The following is a 14,840-nucleotide window of genomic DNA, read 5'->3' on the forward strand; positions in this document are numbered from 1 at the left end:
AGGGACACGCAGCAAGCCCGTGGGGGGCGCTCTGCGTTGGGTCAAGCGCCGAACAAAGCACTTGCCGTGAGCACTACTTCAAAATAACCTCGTTAAAATGTACTAAATTCTGCTGGAAAACAAGGATCCCCTCACTTGTTTCGACGTGGAACATCACCCTTCCAGGCAGCCTGCGGAAAGCCCCTGCCCTGGGGGTCTCTACCCCTTCATCAGGCCATACTTGAGACCCCTTCAGCAGAGCCACCCTCTTCTGGAGGTCTAGAACCACCCCCAACCCTATACAGCATCGTTGAGGATGGCTCACCAACCAGACTTGTACCTGTTGGGTGTCCGTGACACCCACCAGATTGCAGAGAACACCCCACCCAGCGCCCGCTGGGAGGGAGGACTCCTCATCAGCATGTGATGCCCGTTCAGGAGGAAGACAACAGCCTCCAGGTGTTCCAAGAAAGCTAGAACACCGGCAGGCCATCAGGAACACCATCCGGGATGTATTTAATGGCCATTCAATGCACGACAGAACACCTGGGAGAGAAGCACACCTGAGCAGAAAGGACCCAGTGGACTGGGTGCTACACCGTCCAGTAAGAGCCTGCCCTCTGAGAAGGCACCATTTATCACGCTGCACACAACACCCTTCTGGGAAACATGACATCCTTGGGACGTCAGCAAAGAGCACCAGCCCCGAGGGCTTTCACACTCTCTCTCAGCCCCGCCTCTGAGAGAGTAGGGTGTCCCAGGGGGTCAGGTTATAGGCAACACGTGTGAGGGGCTTCCATGGCACCATGAGAGGTGGTGGAGGACCCCCGAGGGGGACTCTGATGCCCTCGGTGGCCAGGGCTGGATCGGCTGCACAACCACGCCCATAGGCACGAACACACCCCCGTCTGACTGTTCAGACTCCCCCCGCCAACTCCCCACACCCCTCCTCCAGGAGACACCTTCCTGATTTCTGTAAGACCTCTGGAGCTGTGCATCTTTGGACGATCCATGCGCCCTCTCTGAGCCCCAGGCGGCTGGGAGCATTTGTGAGGAGGATGTCAGAGCATGGCCTGTCCTGTAAGCACACAGGAACTCGACAGAAGTGAGGGTTCTTACAGTCGAGCATTCCCCGGGGAGGGGGGCGGTCACCCAGGCGGCAGCTTCCCTCGTTGGCAGTATTGCCGACACCTACCTGACTGCAGGAAGCGTCTCACAGGAGGGGGGCCATTAAGCTGTACTTAACATCCCCAGGGAGCTGCACCAGCAGACGGCTGTAGTTAACACCCTACTGAGACAGAACACCCTCGGGGTGTTTAATGCCCCTGGAAAAGAGAGAGAGAGAGAGGGCACCCTCAACCAGCCTGTAACACCCAGTGGACTGAATTTATTACCCGTGAAGCAGAGAACACCTCTGGGGTCCGTAATAGCCATTAGACTCTCTTTACCCCCCCAGGGAGGGAGGGGACCCCTCTGTTGGGGCACAAGCCTCCCTTTCCATTGCTTATAACACCCTTGCAGGGGGTGTCTGGGGGCAGCGAATACCACTAAGGTTGACAGGGTGAAGCCAGGATGGGCATAAGTAGGCCGCCCCCCTAACCCTCACCCTGCCCAGCTCTCCCGCAGCCGTAGGAGCTCAGCCATTGGGTGGACTGAACATCGTCTTGGCGCAGTTCTAACAGCCATGACGATGAACCCTTTACTGGTATTTGCTTGGGGCCGGGCATTGGCCCAAAGCCTTCACGGAGATGAACTCCTCTAATTCTGTCCGCAACAACCCTAAGAGGCAGGGGCCGTTTTGGATTGTCTCCGTTTTACTGATGAGGAAACCGAGGCGCAGAAGTCCCTTGCCGGCTGTCACACAGCTAGTTAGTGGAAGTGGGCCCCAGCCTCTGCAGCCTGGCTGGAGGGGGCGGGATCTGTTTTTTGAACCCCCCAGGCTGGCTAGACCCCCTGCTGCCTCCACCCCCACCCCCTCGGATTAGACTCAGGTCTTTGGCTGGGACCAACACCACCCTACCCCTGCTCTCTGCATTTCCTCTACACAGTCTGACGTCCCCTCAGCCGCCCCGGGTTGGAGGCTCCCTGAGGGCAGGGACTGTGGGCGATTCTGCTGTGGTTCCCCAGGGAGGGCAGAGCCTTTTGCTTAGGGACCTGGGGAGACCCAGCGAGGGGAGGAGGGGAAAGGCAGTAGAGAAGGGTGTGGGGAGGAGGGCAGGGGAAGGGGCTGAAACTGGGTCAGGACTCACTGAAGGTGTTGGGGAGTGGGAGGGAATCCAGAGGCTAGGGGAGGCAAATCTGCGGGCCGGAAGGGAGCAGACAGCCTCCTCGCCCCTCCCCCACTCCCTGGAAGGTGGAAGAGGGCAGCTGGCAGGGGATGGGGCAGGCCAGACAGACCACCACACAGGCGGACAGGAGAGCAGAACGAGGCAGGCAGCCAGGGCGTGGGCCTGGGGGTATGGGGGTCAGACAGATGGACAAGAGTGGGGTGTTGAGAAGACTGACGGACAGATGCGGGAGGGGTCCCAGGGGAAGGACCGGCAGACCTATCACTTGGTGTTGGGCAGAGGACAGACGGACAGCAGAAGAGAGTGGCCATGGTGTGGGGGAGGGGCAGGGGGACACACCAACGGAGGACGGCAGGGGACAGGCGGCGGGCCGGGTATGCGGGGCCGGCAGGCGCGGCCTGCGAGGCCGAGGCCAGGGCCAGGCCGAGGGCGCGCGCGGTGGCGGCCGGCGCGGGGAGGCGGAGGCCGGGCGAGCGGCGGTGTTTGTGGAGCTGTCGGCTGCGGTGGAATTATGAAAAATAGCAGGCATCGGAGCCGGCCTTCAGCTTCGATTAGGGGAGATGGGACATGACAGGTGCGATCAATACGCAGCCGTTCTATAAAGTGTCAAGTAATGAATCAATTTCGACTAAATTTTCCATTTTTCAGAGGCCGTTCTCCGAGAGAAGAATATCCTCTTTTGTAAAGATATTATTATCGATTTCGGCGGCAATTTGACATCAGGGGTAGTTAATTCCACTCAGAATAAAATTGAAAACACTTGAGAGAGAAAAGAGAGAGGCGAAGAGTGAGACAGAGGGAGAGGGGGGAGGGCGGGAGGGGCCAGGAAGAGAGAGACGGATGGACAGAGAGACAGAGACAGAGACCTAGGGAGAGGACAGATGGCGCGGCCTGGGGAGCCGGGGCAGAGACCATGCAGAGACACAGAGACAAACTGAGAGGCTGTAAAGCCCAGAGTTAGTGGGGGCGACAGAGACTGACAGAGACGTTCAGAGAGACTGGGGGGTGGGCAGAACCGCATGACAGAGAGACAGAGTGTCTCCCAGATGAGCCTAGATGCTAGAGACTTGTCACACAGGCAAAGACGTGGACAAAGACAAATTCTGGGCTAGGGAGAGATGGCAAAAGAGGCAGGGGAAACAGAGAGGGGGAGAGACACAGAAAGTGAGAGACGGAGAAGGGGAAGTTAGGGAGCTGGGGGGAGTGCCACTGAGCGAGCGGGGGCAGCGACTGGGGGGATAGGGGACCGGATGAACAGAGGTGGGGCAGAGGCAAGAGAGGTCCCAGGGCTGAGGGCACATCCCGAGATGGGGTCTGTCCTGCCCCTGCTGTCCCCCAAAGTCACTCTGAATGCAGGAGGTGTGTGTGTGTCACAGTCCCGAACCCGAACCGCAGGGGCCGCTTGAGGCAGAGCGTGAGTGTGCCTTGTGTGCCCATGAACTTCCCTGGCGGCGACCGCTCTGATCCAGGCTCCCAGAGTCTGACTGGGGTTGTGGGTAGGAGAGTGCATGTGTTTGCCGCCCTCGGGGTGTGTGTGCCCTTGCAGGCTATGACTTAATCTGATTACTTGTGTGTTTCCTGGAATCCTGTGTGTGTCCCTGTCCCTGTGCCTACACGCGCTGTGAGTCCCTGGCCTCGCAGTCCCATGGGTCTCAGCAGCAGGCAGGGGTGAGCCTGCCAGTCCCCCAGCTGAAATCCCAAACCCCCCCCCCCCCACCCCCCCCCCCCCCCCCCCCCCCCCCCGCCACAGCTCACAAGCTGCCTGAAGAGAGGAAAGAGGGGGCTGGAGCATAGGACCCCTGGATTCTGAGAGAGAAGATGGCTGCGGACCCCGACTTCTGAGTCTGAGGGAGCCGGGGCTGGTTGGCTTGCACCCTCCTAAATGGGATGATCTGGCCAGAGGCGAGGGGGCTGGCTGGAAAGCTCCTCAGCCATCCAGTCAGCCTCCCCACCGGAAAAGCCTGTGCCTGCTGCCCCCTAGTGGACGTGGAGATGGAGCTGGCCACGGACAGGGAGCTGACAAGGTCAAGGGAAGACAGAGGGACAGATCCACAAGGGAGCAGAGATAGAGAGATATGGACAGAGAGAGAGATGAACACAGACAGGGACAGAGACGAACAGGGGACAGAGAAGTAGGCAGATAGAGGGGCAAGGGTCAGGCAGGCAGAGGATTGAGATGCTGGTTGAGAGAGGAGACGGCAGGGAGACCAGCAGAATCTGGGGAGGGGACAGAGTGGGGACAGACAGGTGCTGGGCTGGTGTGAAGACTCAGGTACAGCTAGTATGAGACAGACAGGAGCCACGTGGACAGAAGGACGGTGTGACGGGGGATGGCAGACAGATCTAAGGAAGGGAGATATAAGGAAGAGGAAACCTGGGGAGCAGGCAGGGAGAAGACAGGTAGAGAGATAAGGAGATACAGGCACAGAGTGAAGGGCAGAGATAGAGATGGGCAGACACTCATGGAGAGACGGAGGGACACACAGAAACAGGCTGACGCACCTAGACAGACAGGCAGACACATACCAGAGAGACAGAGCAAGGCAGGTGGACAGAGGAGTACAGAGGAGCCAGGGCCCCCAAAGCCAAGTGGACACCCCGAGATGGAACAGAAAGCGGTAGGTGGGGGTGGGGCTGAACCCAGGACTGGGGGAGACCGTGGCTGGGTAGGGGTTCCAGGCTGAGGGGCCTCCCAAGGCACAGCTAAGGAGTGAAGCTGGGGACTGGGCTCCCCTGGCCAGGGTCTTTGCCCGCCACCCCCCTCCTAATCCCCCCCCACCCGGCGGGCTGCCCGGCGGAGGCGACAGATTGAGCGATGAGACGCATTACGCACTTAATCCGCCTGATTGAATGTTTTGCTTTCGCCCAAATTGAAACATTAAACAACACGGGACGAGAAGAGGCGGCCGCAAATCACTCATGAAAGATTCATCTTCTCCCCGGCAGCCACCACCGCCCGCCTCCACTGCCGCCGCCCACCCCAGCCGGGAAGCCTTGGGGTGCGGGTGGGGGCTGGGGCAGTGCCCCTGCCCGCCCTGTAGGGCCCCAGCCCTCATGGCCCAGCGAAGTTCTTGCCCTTGTCCAGCCTCCATCCCACAGGTGGTCTGAGACTGGGACCTCAGATCCCCGCACAAGCCCGAGTAGCACGACCTTGGCCCTGCCCCTGTCCCTCTATGGTGGGGAGCCCTTTCTGTCCCCTCTGGGGTCTACTTCTCTAGCTCCCTTCCTGGACCAGCCCAGGACCCTGGGGCGGAGAGGAGGCTACTCAGTGTGATTTGGGGCAGGGGGAACGAGGTCTGAGAGCCTCATCTCTGTGCACATTCTAGATCCAGGAATGGGGTGGCATCTGGGGTAGGTGAGTCAGAGGGAGATGGCTCCTGTGTCACGAAGAATGGAAATAGAGGGACAGGGAGCTTGTGTGTGTTTTCTCTGCCACTTGGAGCCGTGTGTCTCTCCACTTGTATAGATGGCTGTATGTTGTCTGTTCTGCTCTGTTGCTGTAACTTGCCTGTTTCTCCATCTGTGTGTCACACGCCTGTGCCTGTGTGCCCTGGGGGTGAGGCTGTAACTCTAGAGGCCTATGGGCGTCGGTCTGCCTGTCTGTGTCTGAGTGTGACTTTCTCTGTGTGCACCATGCGTGTGGTATTGGGTGTGTTTGTATGACCTTAAGGGTGTGACTGTGTGCGACTTCCTGTGCTTGTTTGTGGGTGCCTGTGTGCTGGTGTCTGTCTGTCTGTCTGCTTGGATTTGTGTGTACGTGCTGCTTGCTCTGGGTATGACTTGGGATCTGCATTTAACTGTTTCACAGCTGGGTCTCTTATGCACATATGTGTCTCTGCAACCATGTCTCTCTCTCTCTTTCTCTCTGTCTCTGGTCAAGAGGGCACCTGCTGGGGACAGAGACAAGTCACCAGAAGAAGTAGGGCTGGGGTGAGGAGAAGCAGGGGAGGGAGGAGGCAAAAAAAAGACAGAGAAAGACAGGACAGTGGTGCCGCTTGAGAGCAGGGGAGCAGGGAGCAAGCGCGGGGGGGCGGGGGGGGGGGGCCGTAGTGGGCTCCACGGCCAGAGCGGGTGATCAATATTCGATTTAGGTTTTAATTCCGGGGCTTTCGGAGCCTGTCAGCCCTGATGTATGAGCTCACACCGGGGCCGCCCAGCCAGCCACCCCACGGATGCCCATGGCCTGGTGGCCTGTCCTGGCCCCAGCTACCTTGCCCTGCTGGCTGCTGGCTACGGAAGACCAGAAGGGGGGATGGGCCTGTCCAGAGACAGAGGGAGGGGCTGCACTTGCACTTGGACATGAGTTCACAGTCAAGTTCACACCTGGTCCCTCAGGTACCTGCTGATCTGCTCCTTCCTGCCGGTGTTGGAAGGAGCGCCGGGCCCTGTCCCCAGGGATCTACGGAGGTCCTCACTGTCTTGGGGACTCCCTGCTAGAGTCCCACAGCCTGTCTGTGGGCACTAGTCACACACGTCCTGGTGCACACCCAGTCCTGGGTTCGTGCATACCTGTGCCCACAGGAATCTGACCATTCGTGTGTCCGCACACATGCCTCTGGGCTCAAACACACATGTGCACAAACTCTGACACACACATCCACACGTGTCTCCTGTGACCCATATGCCTGTCCACATGCAAATTCTGATCGACACGTGTCCGCACACATGACCCCCAGGCCACATAGACATAAAGGTTACACATGGATGGGAAGTAGGATCAACCTGGGGGACGGTGTTCCAGCTAGGGACAGGGACAGAAGGACACAAAAACTCAGAGACAGAGGCAGAGATGGACAGAGGGAAGCCAGGGGAGGCTGCCAGGACAGGTGGGGACAGGCAGTGGGCAGCAGTCAGGGTGGGAGGGGGATGGGGAGCTCTCCCTTCTCCAGATGCCCCCCCAAACCCTGTCTCTCTCTCAGGAAGATGGATCCACCGCCCTCCCTGATGACAATGCTGTCTGCGCAAACTTTAATTAACACTTTGAGTTAATTAGTTCGAGATCATTTAGGAGTAAAATGTTTTTATTAGGGAGGCTGCGAGCCTGTTGATGGATGGGGCGCGATTCGCTCTTCCGCCCGCGGGGACAGCCGGTAAACAGAAATCAATCAGGGGCCTCCCAACCCAGCCCCCACAATGCCAAGCTCCCAGCCTAGGCCCCCCCCCCAGAGTCCGGGCACCCAACCCCCTCTGCCTCCCAGCCCCCTTTGCCTCCTGGGGCGCAAGAGTCCAGGTCCCCAACCTTCTCCTCTCTCAGAATCCGGAAGTTCATGTCTGGAGCCCACTTGTCTCTCGGACCCAGGCTGCCGGCTTCCCAGCTCCATCCTCCCCTCAGACCCACCAAGGCCTTGACCCCTTTTGCATCCGGCTGGAGCCCCCGCTCCCTCCTGGGCTCCCCGGCAGAGAGCTGGGGGCTGATTCACTGCTGTGGGTGTTGATCGGACCCTTCCCCTCGGCTCCCTCTCCGGGTCTCTGACTCAGCGTCTCCGGAACTTTCTCTAGGTCACCAGCTGTCCCGCTCCCACTGTGGGTCGGGCCCCTGCCCGCTGTCCCCCGTAGGGCTCCCGCAGCCCCTCCCACCCCGCTGACGGCTTCATCAGGTGTCTGGGCCGCAGGCAGGGAGGCCGGGCCGGGCGAGGGGATGCCGGGGGGAGGGGGGGGCAGGAGGGGCGGAGGGGGCGGGGGCTCCGGGGCCGATAAATCTTCATCAGGCGGCGGCGGGGGGGGCCATTAGGCGCTAATGGGAAGATGGAGGGGCCTGTCGGCCGCGCGGGCCGGGCCTCATTTGTCCTGCTTCCCGCTCCATTGGCCGCCGCCCCCGCCCCGCCCCTCCCCCCCCACCCCCCCGCTGCCGCGCGCGCCCCATTTCCGCTTCAAACCTTTGGAAGGGATTGGGGGCGATTAGGGGAGCCGGAAGAAAAAGGGAGTTGGAGTGTAGGGACCGACTTGGAAATGGGGTGGGGGCCAGGACGCGGAGGGGAAGGGGGTTAGGTCGCAGAGGCAGTTTTGAACGTGGGCGACTCAGCTAGAGAGCAGGCAGAGGGCGGAGCAGACGCCGTGGTGTGGGTCAGAAGGGGGAGAAAGTAAATAGAACGCCCCGGAGGAGGGCAGAACTCGGGAGGGGGGCGCACAGGACGTGCAGGAGGGGACCTGGACCGCGGGAAGGGTGGGGACTGGAGCAAGGGGGTGGCAGGACTGGAATTAGGGGAGAGGGTCAGATCACCCGGCCCCGGCCTCCCGGGTGGGGAGCGCAGGAAGGCGAGCGGGCGGCGTCCCTGGAGGCAGAGGCGCGGCTCCCGCCTGCCGCTGCCACCGCCCGCTCCCGGACTCGCGCCCCCCCGCGCGTCCACTCTGATTTCTCGGCCCATTTTTCTTCCTCTCCTGTCACTCCGGCGCTCGCCCTCCCGCCGCCGGCTGCCCCGCCGCGCTCTGCTTCCCGCGGGAACCCCCGCCACATCCAGCCCCGGGGGCCGCAGCCCAGCTCTGCGCCGCAGCGCCCCCAACTCCCACCCTGCCCGGGCCCCCTTAACCCCCATCGGAACCACGTGCTCCGGGCATGTCACCCCCAAATTGGTGACCCCCGAAAATGTACTGTCTCCTTGAACACCCACAGAAGGGGCCCAGCCTTGGGGGCAGCACTGGAGTGATCAAGAGCCAGTGATCAAGACTTTAGCACTTCTGGGCCCATCTCAGACTCCCCAAAAGGAGGCATCTAGATACCCACAAGCCTATGTGAACCTCTACCCTCCTTCAGAAATGCCCATGAAGACTGAAGAGCCCAAATATCAGATTTCTGCCTTGAGACGGTCACACTAGGCCTCATGAATAGTAACCCAGACTCAGAAACACCAAGAGCTGTATCTCCAACCCAGCCCCAAACACCCCAAAATAAGGATTCTGGGCCCTAACTCCATACACCCCAAACCTCCAGCCCAAGAAAATGATAGGATAAAGGAAATGGGCCTTAGCTTAGTCACCCCAAAATAAGCATCAGTAACTCCACAAGCCACCCATTAAATATAGATTCATTCTTCCAGACTCAGTACCCCCAAATTAGGCATCAGGAGGCCCCAAAGTTGGCACACCTACACTAGACCTTCCTCATTGAACCCTAAGCAAAATCAGGACCCCAAGAAAAATCAGGATCTAGACAAATGGGTCTTCAGCTGCAGCCACGCCACTCAGCATGTGACCCCCCATTCTCTATGCAAACTAGGAAATGGAGCTGAAACTGTCACCCCTAACTTGATCTGCCCCAATCTTGATCCCCAGACTCAATCTGTCCCAACTTGGGATCTGGGCTGCCAGCTTGACTCCCACACTAGACTTCTGGCTCCTGAGACTCATTTCTACTACACCAGGATGAGGACCCCCCCTCAGCAAATCACCCTGACATTAGTCATCTGGGTCTCTGCAATCACCCCAAATGCACTGCACCCATTCATTGGTGACCTTGACCTAGGCATTCGAACAACCAGCCATTCAAACAATTATGTGGGGTACAAGATGGTTCCCAACTTGGCACCTAGAACCCCAGATCAGCTGCCCTTAAAATATACACCTGAGCTTTCCCGCTCAGAACTCACCCCCAGTCATAAGGGTTACAAACTTTTCAGGAGTTAACCCACCATCTAGGCAGCTAGCCTCCCAAACTCAGACGCTCCAATAATTGGACTCTGACACTGAGGTTGTAATCCCCAAACTACAGCTTTGGTCCCCAAACTTCAATTACCTCTAGACTAACCATGTGAATCTCATAGGCTCTTACCCTTCCAAAGTAGGCAAATCAAGTCAAAAATCCCCAAACTGGTCATCTGGAGCTGACGCTCAAGTTGATCATCCATCCTAAACTGAACTCTGGGAGCCGCATCATCAGTGTGACTCAAACTCAGAAGTTGGGTTGCCTCTCTCAAACACCCCTGTAGGGCACTGATGGTAGTCCCCCCAAAAAGATACAGCCATGTTCTAACCCACGAACCTGCTCATGGACGTTATTGAGAAAAGAGGCTTTCAGTTGTGATTAAGTGAAGGATCTGGAGATGAGATCATTCTGGATTACCTGGGAGGGTCCTAAATCCAAAAATGAATGGCCTTTTGTTTTTTGTTTAAAGATTTTTAAAAAAGATTTTATTTATTTGAGAGTGAGACAGAGAGAGCATGAATGGGGATGGGGATGCAGAGGGAGAGGGACAAGAAGACTCCCTGCCGAGGCTCCAACCCAGGACCCTGAGATCATGACCCAAGCCGAAGTCAGAAGCTTAACCCACTGAGCCACCCAGGCGCCCCTAAGATTTTTTTTTTTTAATTTTAACCAGTCTCCACACCCAACGTGGGGTTCAAACTTACAACCCCAAGATCAAGAGCCACATGCTCCACTGACAGCCAGCTAGGCGGGCCTGAGTGTCCTTGTTAAGAGACTGAGGAGAAGGTGTGTGGAGACAGAGGCAGGAGGCCGGCGGCCACCAGAAGCTGGATGAGGCAAGGAGGGACCCTCCCCTGGAGCCTTCAGAGGGCATGTGGCCCTGCGACACCTTGATCTTGGCCTTCTGGCCTCCAGAATTCTGAGAGAATCCACTTCTGCTGTTTTAAGCCACAGGGTACTAACACACCCTGCACACTCCTCCCAAACCAAGCCTCTGTATCTCTAACTCAGTGGGCCCCCACACTAGGCTACGGATCCCCATAGTCAAGTGCCCCAAACTAGCCTCTATTCCCCAAGCCAGGCTTCTGGATCTCAGACCAACTGCCCATCATTGTGACCTCAGAGGTCCATAGTTACTCCCAAATTTGCTAAGTAGATCCCAAGGCTCATTCAGCCATCATCACAATTAATAGCCCTCGGGTTCGCCCACAGACAGTAATCTCCAACCTCTTCACCACCACAGCCTCGACAGACACCTAACATTGAGCTCCCCCTGAAGGGGTGGCTGGGCCCGCAGTGTCAGCACCTCCAAAATGGAATAAGCATTAGGACCCCTTTAGTTGGTTAACCCTAAACTCAGCATGTGGGCCCCGAGGTTAGTTCCCCCCCCGACTGAGGTATCAAGACCCCCACTTCAAGCCACTTCTAATCCAGGCATCTAGGCTCCCCAAGGTCTGAGGCTCCATGTCCTTCACCCCTAACAAGGTACCTGGGTTGATTAGCCTCAGATACCCCCATATTAGACAACACCCCAAACTCCATCATCCTAAACCAGGCACAAGGAACCCCAGTGACAGTTACCTCAAACTTTGGCAACTAGACCTTGAGGATCAGTAGCCCCAAATTGTATAGAAATATTAGGAATCTTCATTAGTAACCTCCAAACTAGGCAGCTAGTCCCCCCACCCAAATGCCCTTCTAAAACTAGGCTTCTGATACACCCGAATGACAGTTCCCCCCAGGTTGGCATCAGGTGACACAGTGAACCACAGGGGACCTAGGGAGTCACTGCTCAACCTGGCATCTGGGTCCCAGCTCTCATGTACAACTTGGACTCCCAACTGGTCATTCCAACCTCAACATCTGGGTAGCCTATAGTCGGGACCCCTGAACTCGACATCTGAATGGCTTGTCTTAGTCACCCCCAAATCAGTCACCCCCAAACCAGTCACTCTCAATTGGGCTGCTGACTATCCAGACTCACTCACTCCAATCTCGACAGGCAAAGCTCCACAGGTGGGCAGACCCTTCTGGTCTAGGCAGCTAGGCCCCAAGGTCATTGCCAAGGCAAGCCTCGGGAGCCCCCTGAAGTCCCCATGCAAGCCTGCCCTATCACAGATCCAGAACCTGGCTTTAGGCACCCCAAATCAGGAACATGGGCTCACAGACACCCAGAACTTGGCAGGAGGGACTTTGCTCAAATTCAGTATCTGAAACCCAGTGTCCCATCTCCCCCAGGGAGGGATCTGCATCCCCATTTTCTTTACCTGCAACAGTGAATCTCAGCCACCATGACTGTTTGCCCCCGGAACTGAATTTTGACCCTGGGGACCCTGTTGTGTCCAATGAAGACAGCCAAGCCCCTCCCATCCCCCCAGCCAGAAAGCCCCACAGTGCACGGTGCCCCCACCCCAGAGACCCCTCAGCCTAGCATCCAGGCCCTGTCCTCAACTGTCCCCACATTGGCTATCTCTACCCCAGGGCCTGTCACTTTCACACTCATGTGTGGAGATGGCCCCAGCCTTGAGGGCCAGTGACTCTTCATACCCAAACCTGGTCAGGGACCCCTCCTGTGGGTCCTGGGTCCTGAGGTCCTGACCCCCGGACTCCCAGGTTCCAAACGCCCAGACGCCCAGTTCCAGTAACCCCCAAACGGGGCTCAACACCCGTGCCCATGCCCACTCCGAAGTCCACATGTGTCCAGGGACCCCCACATCTGGTTGCAGGAAACCCGTCTCAGCCACCACAGGAGAATCAGGCATCGAGCATTCTCAGACTCAGCTAGACATGGAAGGTTCCAGGGTGCTGGGCTCTGCACCCCAAACTAGGAGACCAGAATGACAGCTCCTGCCACCACCAACCTGGACGGGCACACTGAGTCTGTGCACCCTCAGCCACACCTCCACTCTCTGCCCCAAGCCAGTCAGCAGCCTCTCTTGCGGCCACATCCCACACAGCTGGACTCCCGGCCTAGTGCCCCACACCAGGCCCTGGACCCTAATCTTGGCCATATGCAGCGGGGCTCCCACACGCATCGTACGGCCCCAAACAACACCAGACCCTTGTAGTGAAAACTGTCTGTGACACCAAGCATCAGCTCAAATCAGGCCAACAGATCCCCACTCTGCTTCTCCAGGGTACACAGCTGAGCTCTTAGTCTGTCACCCCAAAGTAGATACCAGTCTCTGACCTCAACAAGGCCCCCTACTCTCTGTCATCCGTAGGAGACAAGCTGACCCCCATCTCCTTTCCGTCAAACTAGCCAGTCTCCGCTACCTTGTCCCATCATCCCCAGAGAGATCATGGGAACTCCAGCTCTTCACCCCAAGCTGGAGGCCTGGCTCACGGTCTCCGAGCCTCAACTGAACTGTTGTTCACACAAACTGGCCCCAGACTCAGGGACCAGCTGTCTCTGTCGCCAGGAACTGAGAAACTGAGTCCCCTGTAGTTGTCAACCCAAAGCAGGACCCTCTCACCTGGTTTCATTGCCCCCACCTAGATGACTGTCCCAGTCACCACCTTCCCCAGCCGGACAATAGAACCCCCATCACTGTTAATCCAACCCAGACAATAGGGTCCCAGTCACTGTCACCCTAAACTAGAAAACAAGACCAGCAGTTTGTCACCCTATCCAGACAACTAGACCTAGAGTCTCCGTCACCCCAAATGGGACATCCGGTGAATAAAATCTGTCACTCCAACTGTCTTCACAAGTTAGCAAGCTGAGCACCTCTCCTGCGACCCCAGACTCTACAACCAAACCTCTAGTCTTAGCTGGTTTGTCACCCAAAACATCCTGGAGACATCACCTTCAGTTCCATAAAACTGGACAATCAGACCTCAGTCTCTGCCACCCCAAATATACTCTGAAATCTCAGTCACAGTCCTAGCAAACTAGACAACCAGACCCCCATTCTCTGTCACTCCCAAAACACCCTTGGCCCCCAGTCTCTGTCCTATAAGACCAGACACCCAAACCTCCAGTCTCTTTGCCCCTCAGAATCTCCAGTTTGTCACTCAACACTAGACAACCAGCCCCCAGTCTGTCATCCCAAATTTCCTCAGGGACACTAATCTCTGTCCTGCCAAACTAGGCCAGAGTTCCAGACTCTGTCAACCCAAATGTGGACCCTGGTCTCTCCCCCACAACGACCAAGCCTTCAGTCTCCGTCCAATATTCCCAGAGCCTGTTCTCTGTCCCACAGTTCCAGACACCTGACCCCCAGACTCTGCCCCCCAAACAGGGCAACAGCAGCACAAGACTCTGTCCTTCCACACTGAGCAGCTCCGTGCACAAAATACCTCCTCAGACTAACGACAGGGACCCACAGCCCCTCCAGCCTCCCTCTTGTCCATCACACTCCTCCGTCGCCCGAAACTGGACAAAGAGAACTTCATCCCACTTGTGCCAAACTAGATGCCCAAACCCCCCTTCTACATCACCCCACACTAGACCCTGGAATCCTTCTTGTCCGATCCCAAAGTGCCCTGCTGATCCCTATTTCTGTCATCTCAAACCAGACAACTGAGTTCCCACTCTCTGTCCCTCCAAGCCAGGTCCTGAATCCCAGAATCCTAGTCTCTGCCTCCCCAATCTAGACAAATGAACCCCTACTTCTTTTTCTAAAGACTTTATCTATTTAGGGCGCCTGGGTGGCTCAGTTAGTTAAGCGGCTGCCTTTGGTTCAGGTCATGGTCTCTGGAGTCCTAGGATCGGTCCCGCATCAGGTTCTCTGCTCAGCGGGGAGTCTGCTTCTTCCTCTGTCCCTCCCCCTCTCTCACTCTCGCTCTCAATAAATAAAATCTTAAAATACATATTTTATCTATTTAGAGAGAGAGAGCACATGCACAAGGGGTGGGGCAGAGGAGAGAGAGAGAGAGAAGCTCAAGCAGACTCCTCGCTGAGCACAGAGCCCAATGAGGGGCTCGATCTC

This window comes from Lontra canadensis, unplaced genomic scaffold (assembly GCF_010015895.1).
Source record: "Lontra canadensis isolate GAN:19392208 unplaced genomic scaffold, GSC_riverotter_1.0 scaffold235, whole genome shotgun sequence".
Lineage (NCBI taxonomy): Eukaryota > Metazoa > Chordata > Mammalia > Carnivora > Mustelidae > Lontra > Lontra canadensis.